This window comes from Eumetopias jubatus, unplaced genomic scaffold (genome assembly GCF_037043125.1).
Source record: "Eumetopias jubatus isolate StellerSeaLion01/CBP00866 unplaced genomic scaffold, mEumJub1_p1.0 scaffold_4, whole genome shotgun sequence".
Classification (NCBI taxonomy): Eukaryota; Metazoa; Chordata; class Mammalia; order Carnivora; family Otariidae; genus Eumetopias; species Eumetopias jubatus.
Window position 1 is genome coordinate 31,876,661 of NW_028274810.1, and position 11,899 is coordinate 31,888,559.

The window sequence follows — 11,899 nt, forward strand, 5'->3', positions numbered from 1 at the left end:
ACCGTCTAAAGGTATTTAATTAGGGGCGCCTGGGTGGCTCAGTTGGTTAAGAGTCTGCCTTCGGCTCAGGTTATGATCCCAGGGTCCTGGGATCGAGTCCCACATCGGGCTCTCTGCTCAGCGGGAAGCCTGCTTCTCCCTCTCCCTCTGCTTCTACCCTGCTTGTGCTGTGTGTGTGTGTGTGTGTGTGTGTGTGTGTGTGTGTGTGTGTGTCAAATAAATACATACATACATAAAATCTTTTTTAAAAAGTCATTTAATTAGCATTTATAGAAGGAATACTCAGTGCCATAATGTGCCCAGCACCTATAGTCACGATTAAATGTCACATGAACCAGGTGTTTCAGGAACCCCTTCCTGCCCTGCTATGAAGTACATGGGCTTTGCTAACATTTGAGGGGGGACACCAAGCCAAAGTAGGCATCTTGTCTCAGATAATTTGGGGGGTGTCATCTACTGGCTTGTAAACTCCCCTTTATCCTAGTTATGGGTAGAGTCTGGACTGTGTCCCTGTTAGACCCATCTCTATCCAGGCCCACCAAGTGCCCAGGAAGTTTGTTGTTTCCTAAACACATCCACACCCAATTTCCTGAGCCTAAACACCCTTGAATACAGACGAAGGAGTAACCAAAAAAGTTAGGTAAGCACTGCAAAATCATTCCTAGTGGGAGAACCAATAGTGATATCCTGTCTTAGTAACCTGCTTGCCATGACCTTGTGGGGAAAGGTGGAGATGAGCAGATAAGACAAGGGCCCACACTGAGCCTTCAGGACCTATGCCACATGGATGCTGCATCTCCCCAAGCCTCTGTCATCCTCCTCACATCCTCTGTCTAAGTTGCCTAGGTAACACTCCCATCCCTTTGCCACAGAAAACTGCCCCATTCTTATAAGAGGAAGAGGTCCCAAGTTGCTGCTATCTCTTCTTAAGTGGAAAATTAGTGCCTTGGGCTTCAGCTGGATGTTTAATGAAAGACTTCTTCTACCCAGCCTACGGCTAGCTCTTAAGTAGGACGAACGTGGCCTGGTCCTGTAGTGAAACACACTGGAGGAACCTTCGATGCCTCTCACTCTTAGGCAGCAAAGGCTGCAGGCAGAGGCAAGTTTCATCCTGAATTGCCTAAGGACAGATGTCTCTCCGTGGTCAGTATTACTCATCTTCCAAAGATAATGCAGGCCAGGAACACTGGAGAAAAATATTTTCAGCCACTAACATGTTTTTCACCTGGCCCTATGATGAAAACTTTGGCATTATTGTGGTAAAGTAGGCTTTGTTTCCTTCCTGGATTTATTTCATCACAAAGGTCCCTTGTTAGTTGAGGATGTTTGTTTACTTCCTATGATAGAATTTGTTGATCCCCAAATCTCTGCCCAGACGGAACGGGGGCGGGGAGGATCACTCCTTATCCTGCCACAGCAATAAATAAAAACTTAAAAGTTCGCCTGTAGAAGTAGCAAGATAATTGCGAAGGGAATGTTTTTGGATTCAGGGCCTTGAACTATAAAGCATCCTTAAGAAACTGACATCTTCAATTTCAAAGGAAATTGTGAGATTCCTAACCAACATGTGTCTTTTTGCCTAGGGGCTAGACTTGTCCCCCTCCATTTCCAGCTCACTATCTGCAAGATGAAAGGAACCAATCTAAGATTTCTAGAAGATTCTTTGAATTCCAAGTAATTCAATTAACATTAACGTCTACTGAGTATCTGCTATGTGCAGTATTGGGTGGTAAAAATTCAATTTTGTACATTCAGGTAGAAATTCCCATATTCAATAACCTGCTTTGAGAAATTGTGCTAGAACAAAGGTTGACACAAACAGTATTATTTCTTTTGCCTTGTCAACCTAGCAGCAAAGGAAGAAAACATTTTCCCAAAATGATTTATCCTAAAAACCCTGAGCCCTACAGGGGATTCTCATGGGATAGGTCACTGGGGTTTATGGAAGAGCATTCCAAATTCCTTCTATGCTTTCCTTCAATAGTGACTTCACTTAACCTTGACAGTGACAAAGAAACTTCTTCAAGGAAAAATAACTTTAAAAGGAAAAAAAAAAGGATTTGAACAATAATTCAATCTTAACATTCTTCCAGCAGGAAATATGAGTATAATAATGGTACCAGAAAAAAATGTGTTAAAAGAGGCTCAACTGGAAAAAGAAAACATAACTTTTTCTTAAACTCTTTCAAATGACAGGAATTATTCACGGGAATCCAAAAGGGAGCAATCTCTGAGGGTAAAACACTGCTATTTTACTGGTGGGTCTTTAGAAATACCCTAAATTTCCATCCATCCCTGTTCTAAGAAATCGACTTCCATTGGAAAATTCCAGGCTTAGGCAAAAGAGTCTATTTAACTTACATTATAATGCAAAACACTGTTTGCCAGACAACTTCCATCACCTATCAGGGTAGCTGCTTCTTCTCTCTCTTTCTTTAAAATGACACATTACCAAATGATTCTAAATTCTCAGATGCAAGACTATACTTTCAGGCATCATTTCTATAGTTTGTTACTAAAAGAAGTTTCTCTGAACATGTAGAGCACTGGAAACCATGGGGAAGAGAGGCAGTGTTCTCTCCTGAGGGTGAAATTGGCTCTTAGTGTTGCCTCTGCCACTGCCATGTGTCATCGATGATCTTTCTTCTCTTCCTTTGTGAGAGGGAGGAGGAGAGTGGCTTTGTGAGAGAGAGCCCACTGAGTGGCTAAGAAAGAAAGGAAGAAAGAAAGGAAGGAAGGAAGGAAGGAAGGAAGGAAGGAAGGAAGAAAGAAAGAAAGAAAGAAAGAAAGAAAGAAAGAAAGAAAGAAAGAAAGAAAGAAAGAAAGAAAGAAAGAAAGAGAAAGAAAGAAAGAAAGAAAGAAAGAAAGAAAGAAAGAAAGGGAAAGAAGAAAGAAAAAGAAAGAAAGAAAGAAAGAAAAGAAAGAAAGAAAGAAAGAAAGAAAGAAAGAAAGAAAGAAAGAAAGAAAGAAAGAAAGAAAGAGAAAGAAAGAAAAAGAAAGAAAAAGAAAGAAAGGAAGGAAGGAAGGAAGAAAGAAGAGAGAGAGGGGGAAGAAGGAAGGGAGGGAGGGAAAGAGGGAGGGAGAGAAGGAATTCTCAGTTGCATCTGCCCTTCCACCTTGATTCTAATGTCAGATTCTAAATGAAATTTGTACCAGTACACATAGAAACAGAGACTTTAGAAGTAAGAATCATTCTAGATGATTTTCCCTTTTCCATTTACCAAAAATACAAGTTTTGATTTTTTTTTTTTGTTATTGCTTTGGTTTTACATCTCAGGGCATGGTGTCACCTGCTTTATTGATCAGAACATAAATCCAGCTGACATCCTTAATTCCCTTTCCCATTTCCCTACATCCAATTCATGCACTTGTCATGTCGGCTCTGCCACTATATCACCATCATCACCATCTGCTGCTCCCGATGTCCATTGCTGCTGTCCTGGTCCAAGCCACCAATATCTCACACAAGGAGTACCACTCTGATTTCCTAAAACCTCTTCTCCTTCCACTCTTTCTCCCCTAAAATTCATCATTCCCATAGTCATCAGGTTAATCTTCAAGAGCTTAAATCTGATCACGTTACTTGATGTGGGAAACAAAGGCAGAAGGAAAATTATTAAGCTTCCTTACTACCTACAGCCCATTGACAAGTCCTTGAAACAGGAGGAGTGACATTCCTCTAGGGACTCAACTGCCTTGATGTTGATACTTTGCTAAGGGCAAAAGGCAATCTTAGTCCAACCCCCATGATCCTGTAAGTCTATTTTAACATACGAAAATTCCTTCAGAAACTCCCTTATCTCTACCCCCCCCATACACACACACCAAGATAACGTGTTGGCAATCATCCCCCAAGCATATGACCCACCAATATACATCTGAAGGGTCTCATGACTCAGGTTTTATTAGACAGGAATAAATGACCTTTTCCCATCAATAGTTAGCCCCCTCAAGGTCCTGGAAACCTTACTTCCAATTTCTTAGAGACTTATGCTCTCCTTAACACCCCTCCCAAACGGAAAATATGGAATGGGCCACTCCTCATGACCCTGGTACAGCTCTTTCTGCCCACGGGTCCTGTGCCCAAGCTTTCATGAAACCAAAAGACGTCTTGCACCAAAGATGTCTCAAGAATTCTTTCTTGGCCTTCAGCTTCTAACCCTAACGTCTTTCCTACATCATTACTTTTCACCCCCTTGACATCTTCTTGTCTTCCATCCCATTAAAATAAAATGAAACTCCGGCCCAGAAGGCCCTGCATGATTTGGTCCACTTCTTTGACCTTCTTGCATATTCCTCATCCCTTACTCACTGTCCCTAGCCTCTATCAAACAGTATTTCTCTAACCCAAACATCAAAACTTTTTCTCACCTCAGCACCTACCCCACAAGTGCTTCATGGACTAGCACCATAGGGATCACTTGGGACCTTATAAGAAATGTAGAATCCCAGGCACAACCCCTCACCTACTAAATTATAATCTGCACTTATACCAGATCACCACTTGATTCATATGCAAATTATAGTTTGAGAAGGTCTAGTTTAGGTCTCAATGCAATCATTACCTCCTCTGAAAGGCTTAGCTGACCCTCAATCTAAATTGGCTTCCCAAATCACTCTCTATTATGCCGTTTGTTTTTTTCTGATGGCAGTTAATTTTATTTTTTTTAAAGATATATTTATTTATTTTGGACAGGGGAGGGGCAGAGGGAGAGAAAGAGAGAATCCCAAGCAGACTCCTGGCTGAGCACAGAGCACAATGTGGGGCTCAATCCCATGACCCTGAGACCATGACCTAGCTGAAACCAAGAGTCAGATGCTTAGCTGACTGAGTCACCCAGGCACTCCAGCAGTTACCTTTAGAAGAAAATATCTATTAACTAATATCTTTATTGGTTTTTCCCCACCAGAGTGTAAGCTCTGTGAAAGCAGGGGCCATGAATATGTTGTCCCTTACTGTTTTCCCACTTAGCCTATCTCATCAATACATATTTGATAGATAAATGAATATTCAAATACAACTTTAATCTTAATGATTAAAGAGATGGTGAAATAGAACAAGTTTTTGATTTGCGTTTAGCTGGCTTTTTCTGACATAATTACCAGCTAGAAAAAAATTTTGAATTGAATCAATTGTTTTGGCACAAATCACTTGCAGTACCCTAATGGAATTTAAGGAAGGAAGGAGGGAAGGAAGGAGGGAAGGAGGGAAGGAAGGAGGGAAGGAAGGAGGGAAGGAAGGAGGGAAGGAGGGAAGGAAGGAGGGAAGGAGAGAGAGATGATTGGGTCTTGGAAGATGACAGGGTAATAAATGAAATGGATCGCAAAGGCCTGCAGAGGATGGGACCACAGAGGTAACTAAGAGAAGATCGCGGCGGGCTCCCCAGCGTGGTGCAAATTATGCTATTTTTATTATTTCTCACCTTCTAGAGTTTGTAGACCAGTGAAGAGGGTCTATATTTCCTATTGTACCGCCAGGAATATATCACCGATTAGGAGTCACTAAGAGGGAAAAGGTATGTTAACAACATGTGTGTAGTGAAAAGCCTCAGTCCCGTGTTTCTCCTTTATTCTCACACGACTACAGTGCTCATGACGCCTCGGATACCAGATGTATGCGTTGTTTTTTTTTCCACATCAAGCAATTCTGTGACACCAGCTGGGTGTCCCACAAATTAACTCAATTCTGACATCTACCTGGAGATGGTATTGGGTCAGGTGAAGGGCTCAGTCCCATGAGACTGCCCCCCATTTCAAATGCCAATTTTAAGTAGTAGGTCCCCAGGTTACCCACAACTTCTGTTTGACGCGGCTAAAATCAGAGGTTCCCATGACCTCCACCCCGTGGATTTGATTATTTGCTAGAACAGTTTACTGTCAGATTATTAGAAGATGTGATAAAGGATACACATGAACAGCCAGATGAAGATATACATAGGATAAGGTCGGGGAGGGCTCCACGTGCTTCATCCTCCCAATAGGTGAAGGTGTGCATCAACATGGAAGCTTCCCAGAGCCCATACTATTGAGACTTTATGGAGACTTCCTCATGATCACTTGTTAACTCCATTTCTATTGAGAGTCAAATTGGGTAATTAAACATCAGAAGTTTGTGCCTTGCAAAGAGTAGGCAATCAATACCTATGTACTGAATGAATTAAGAAAAGAATGGTTTCTTTTCCTCATCTCTTTCAGGATGGGTAACTCCATAAACAAATGTTAACACTCTTCTGGCCAAAGATGGAGACTATGTGGGGAGAACAATGGGGAGCACAGTGGGAAGGGAGTGTGTTACCGCTCCTCAAGCAAACCATCCTTCCCCTTGGTGTGCAGAGCAAGGAGCAAGGAAGGCCTGCTTTAAGAGTGCAAGAGCTGGGGCTGCCCTGCTGATTCAGTCAGTAGAGCATGTGCCTCTTCATCTTGGGGTTCTAAGTTCGGGCCCCATGTTGAGTGTAGAGGTTACTTAAAACCAAAGTCTTTTAAAAAGGCGGGGGGGGGGGCGCCTGGGTGGCTCAGTCATTAAGCATCTGCCTTTGGCTCAGGTCCTGATCCCAGGGTCCTGGGATCAAGCCCCACATCGGGCTCCCTGCTCCGCAGGAAGCCTGCTTCTCCCTCTCCCACTCCCCCTACTTGTGTTCCCTCTCTCGCCGTGTCCCTCTCTCTGTCAAATAAATAAATAAAATCTTTAAAAAAAAAGTTACATGATTAAGAAAAGAAAAAAGGACATGCATAATATAAAGATGAACGGTACACTGTATGATAATAATCCAAATTTTTAATTTCTACTTAGAATGACATTAAGTAGCAAACAAAAAACACCATCACAGGTCAAGAGAAAGAATGAGGCAAAAAGGAGAAAACTTCCTATTTCAAAAATGACTGCTTTTACTCTAACCTCTAACTTGCTTCTAGCTATGGTCTGCAAATTCTCTCTCAAGGGGCTTTCCTTAAAGACGATGAGCGTTCCTCTCTACCCCCTAAAGCACCACGAACTGTTTTGTATATACAGAGTTGAGTACTTTCTCCATCTGCTGTGACTTCCCTTTGATGTGAAGATGTACTCATTAACCAAACCTTCTCTGAATGGAATAGCAGCTCACAGCTTGGAAGGCGATTGTTTTCTGTTCCCTACAGGCTAAACCAAGGCTTGTCCAGACCAGAAGCACCTGGCAACCATTGGTTAGACACGCAGATTTAAAGTTTAACTTTACACAAACAGTGCAGTGCCGTCCGGGCAAGGTCCACGGAGACAGGTCCTGACACCCTTAACTTTTAGTGTCTCGGTGGCTCTGGGTCATTGAGGTCTCTAGGTTTTGGCCTCCATAGGGAGATTTCAAAGAGATAATGCTTCTTCTCGCTGGTAGACCTCATGGTCTGTAGCCAGTTGGGTAACCAAAACTATTTACCCTACGGGGCTCCTCAAGCACAAAGCCCCGGGGAGGGAAATATGTGAGGCAGAGGGTGCCATTTCTCAACTGCACCTGAAAGGTTGCATGATGGCTGCTGGGAAGCCTGGCACGGGAAGTTGGGAAGTCGGAAGCTCTCTTACCAGCCATGTGAGCTGGGCCAAGCCACTTGTGTTCGTCTAGGCCTCTCTCCCCTCATCTAGAAAGTGGGAGCAATGATACACTGCCTGTTTCATGAGGTTATTGTGAAAAGTAAAATGGGATACTTTTACGGGAAGGTGCTTCCTTTTTTTTTTTTTTTTTTTTTAATGGTAGAAGCATGTCCACAGTCCTAAAGCTGTTGAAGATGAAGGGCATGGAAAACATTTTCAAATGAATGTTTTCAGTGACTTAAATAATTATTAGTCACCCACCATTGGTCAGGTTCCACTCTAGGTGATAGAGATACAACGGTGAACAAAAACAGGCAAATATCTCTCTTTGTGTCACATTTGTCATTTGTTCAGCAGGGAGAATAACTGAAAAAAACAGTTAAGAGTGGAGTGGCAACTTATCATAGGAGCATGAGGCAGATTGTTCCGGTCATGACACCTGACCAATCCTACTGTTACGCATCGCCACCCTCCTGCCATGGGCCATGCTGTTCATCAGGAACCCAGGCCTGCGGAAGCCTCAGAGCCTTCATTCTGGACCTTAGTCCAACATTCGTGCTGGACCAGATGGCAAAAGAATGAGATTTCCCTGAAGAGAGAGGCCCTGTACCAGCAGGACTGGGGCCCGGGCAGGAGGGGAAGGCAATGGCACACCCCTTGGGCTCAGCCAGATGACGCAGCTCTTCGATGACCCCAGCGAACCCAGCTGACCCACAGAATTGTGAGAAATAATACAGCTGTGTTTTAAGGGGGCCAGAGAAGGCCTCTCTGAGGAGGTGATGCATAAACAAGAGTAGACGCAGGAGGTTGTTACAGATGGCTGTTTGTGTCTTCCCCAGATTCCTATGGTGAAGCCCTATCCTCCACTGTGGCTGTGTTTGCAGATGGGGCCTCTAAGGAAGTCAGTGAGGCTCACTGGGGTGGTGAGCACGTACCAAGGGAAGGCCACGCGAGGACACGGCAAGAAGGCGGTTGTCTGTGGGCCAGGAAGAGAGTTCTCACTGGAAACCAAATTGGCTAGAACTTTGATCTTGCACTGAGATCCTCCAGAGCTGTGAGAAAATACATTTCTGCTGTTTAAGTCACCCAGGCTATGGTATTTTGTATGGCAGCCCAAGCTGACTAAGACAGAAGGCACACAGATATCTGGGGGAGAACATTGCAAACAGGCAACAGCTAGCATAAAGGTGCTGAAACGCAGGCAAGCTGAATGCTGTCATGATGGAGCATAGGAAATAGGGCCCGAACTGGAGACCCCCCCGGGGCCAGGGGGAAGGGTGTGCAAATCAGTAGGCCCTTGACAGGCTTTGTCTTTTACTTGAAGTTAAGAGGAAAGTCTGCAGAGTTTGGAGGGATGGAGTGATATATTTTCAAAGGACATGCATTTCTGTAATATTTGACTTTTATGTAACAATGAACATGTGTTACTTTTATAATCAGAAAAAAAAAAAAAGACACCAGACCATTTAGAAGGCTCCATGAGAATGAGCTAACAAGTACAAGCTGTGTCCTTTAATGCCAACACGTGAGTACAGAGGAAAGCAAGGAGAGGCAGAGAGGAATAGAAGGGTGGTGGTGGGGTGGGGTAGATTGCAGCTGATGTCTCGTCAGGCCACTGACCTTGGATTCTTTGAGGATTTGTCCTCTTCTCTGACTGTTCTCCCACTGGGAACTGCACCTCTCTGGAATGGTGCAGGGCAAAAGACGGGGGGCAGGGAGCAGAGGGTGGGGCAAGAACAGAGACTGAAGCATGGACTGAATTCTTTCTTGATAGGGATCAAGTTCATCTGATTTACCCCAGCACTTAGCACATTGCCCCACTTCTATAGCGTAAGAGCTAGATGATTTCTTGAAGAAATGAATGAACTGACCTGAGCAGTTATTCTGCACCCCACTCTCCTATTCTTACCGCCTCTTCTTTGTTAGTACAACTGAATTCTAAAGGGGATCTTTAAGTCAGAGTGGGCATAGTGGAGGGTGGATCACTGACATAATAAAATGAAGGCTTAAGCCCCGTGTCTAGTTTGAAAAATCTAACAAATTGAGCTGAACCTTCAAGTAAGGTTGAGATCTCACAGGTTCTCAGAAAACACTTTACATCGCACCGTTGTTTGTATCTAAGTGTGGACTGGGACTGGCAGAGTTAAAAAGTGCAATGGAAAGACTGTATGAGTTGTGTTATCTTGCAAGACCTCCATTCACTTTTTTTTCTTCTTTGGCTGGCAGAGGGATAGATGAATAGATAAAGATGCTTAATGCAAGCCTGGACAGAGAGTACTTTTTAAATGAGCATTCTGTTTAAAGTGCAAATGTGCTTTGCTATAAGCAACAGATGCATTTCCTAAACATTACATATAACCCACTTCTTTTTCTGAGTTCCAGAGGAGCTAACTCTGCTGAACAGAAGGAAACATTCTTTGTGTTTTGTGAATGATCACCCCCTTAGTCATCTGTTCTATAAATTTGGCATTTCATGGATCAGGTATTTTATAAAAATTATTTGAAGGAAGCAATGACCAATTATTTCTGATCACAGAGATAATTTTTTATCTTCTTGAATAGATTAGAAAAATTTGAACATGTTCAGCCCCAATGACCAGTCTTAGTGCAAGTTTCAAGTTAATGAAAAAGAAATACAAAATACTGATCAGACCAACGAAGGGTGGGGACCAGAATATGCCATCCCAAAATATGCCACTTTGGCATAAGGATTATTTTGAGCTGAAGGCAATTGAGAAGAAGCAGATTTAAAAAAAGCTTTCTGCCCACGCCTATTTGCCTAAAAGTAGGATGTAAATTTGCAAAGGTACCCCGTCTCTTCTCTCTACCAGGAAGGGTAGAAGTTAATCACTGGAGACACCTCTAGACCCTTGTCAGCGCAGAGATAGCATCAGAGAAATCTACAAAACAATCTTTGCTAAAACTACCCCTTATCTACCATTAATTTCCCCATATATTTGCCTTTCCACAATTTGCCACCCCTAGAAGGTCAAAGTCCTTTTGTTTCTTTGACACTTGACTAAAAATGTATTGTTCTGTTGTTAAAATGCTATACAATAAGCAAAACAAAAAGACAACATACTGTGTGGGAGAGGACATTTGCAAATGACATATATGATAAAAGGGTTAATATCCAAAATATATAAAGAACTTATATAACTCACACCAAAGAAACCCAAATAATATAATTAAAAAATGGGCAGAAGACACGAGCAGACTTTTCTCCAAAGACACACAGATGGCCAATAGACACATGAAAAGATGCTCTATATCACTCGTCATCAGGGAAATGCAAATCAAAACCACAATGAGATAACACCTCACACCTGTCAGAATGGCTAAAATCAAACACTCAAGAAATGGTAAGTATTGGAGAGGATATGGGAGAAAAAGGAACCCTTGTGTACTGTTGGTGGGAATGCAAACAGGTGCAGCCACTATGAAAAACAGTATGGAGGTTTCTCAAAAAATTAAAGATAGAATTACCATATGATCAGTAATTCCACTACTGGGTATTTACCCAAAGAATATGAAAACACTAATTTGAAAAGATATATGTGCCCCTATTTTTATGGCAGCATTATTTACAATAGCCAAATTATGGAAGCAACTCAAGTGTCCATCAACAGATGAATGGATAAAGAAGAGGTGGTATACATATACAATGGAATATTACTCAGCCATAAAAAAGAATGAAACCTTGCCATTTGCAACAACATGGATGGACCTAGAGGGTATAATGCTAAGTGAAATAAGTCAGTCAGAGAAAGATAAATACCATGTGATTTTAGCCATATGTGGAATTTAGGAAACAAAACAAATGAACAAAAGAGACAAACAAAGGGGTGGTTGGCTGGCTCAGTCTGTAGAGCATGCGACTCTTGATCTTGGGATCATGAGTTCAAGCCCCACACTCGGTGTATAGCTTACTTTTAAAAAGAGAGAGAGAGATGGGGCACCTGGGTGGCTCAGTCGGTTGAGCATCTGACTTCTGGTTTCGGCTCAGGTCATGATCTCGAGGTTGTGGGATTGAGCCCTGAGTTGGGCTCCCTGCTCAGCAGGGAATGTGCTTGAGATTCTCTCCTTCTCCCTCTGTCCCCCACCCCGCTCACATGCTCTCCCTCTCTCAAATAAACAAATAAAGCTTTAAAAAAAGAGAGAGACAAATCAACAACAACAACAACAAAACCAGACTAAAATATAGAGAACAAACTGGTGGTTACCAGATAGGAGGTGGGGGGTATGGGTGAAATACATGAAGGGGATTAAGAGTACACAGATCATGATGAGCACTGAGTAATGTATGGAATTGTTGAATCACTATTGTATACCTGAAACTAA

The 11,899-nt window shown here is 42.6% G+C and overlaps 1 pseudogene; it reads left to right on the forward strand.

The window, feature by feature from the left end:
• Nucleotides 1-2,477: 2,477 nt before the first annotated feature.
• On the forward strand, nt 2,478-2,706 carry LOC114196882 (small nucleolar RNA U3; annotated as a pseudogene).
• The last annotated feature ends 9,193 nt before the right edge of the window (nt 2,707-11,899 follow it).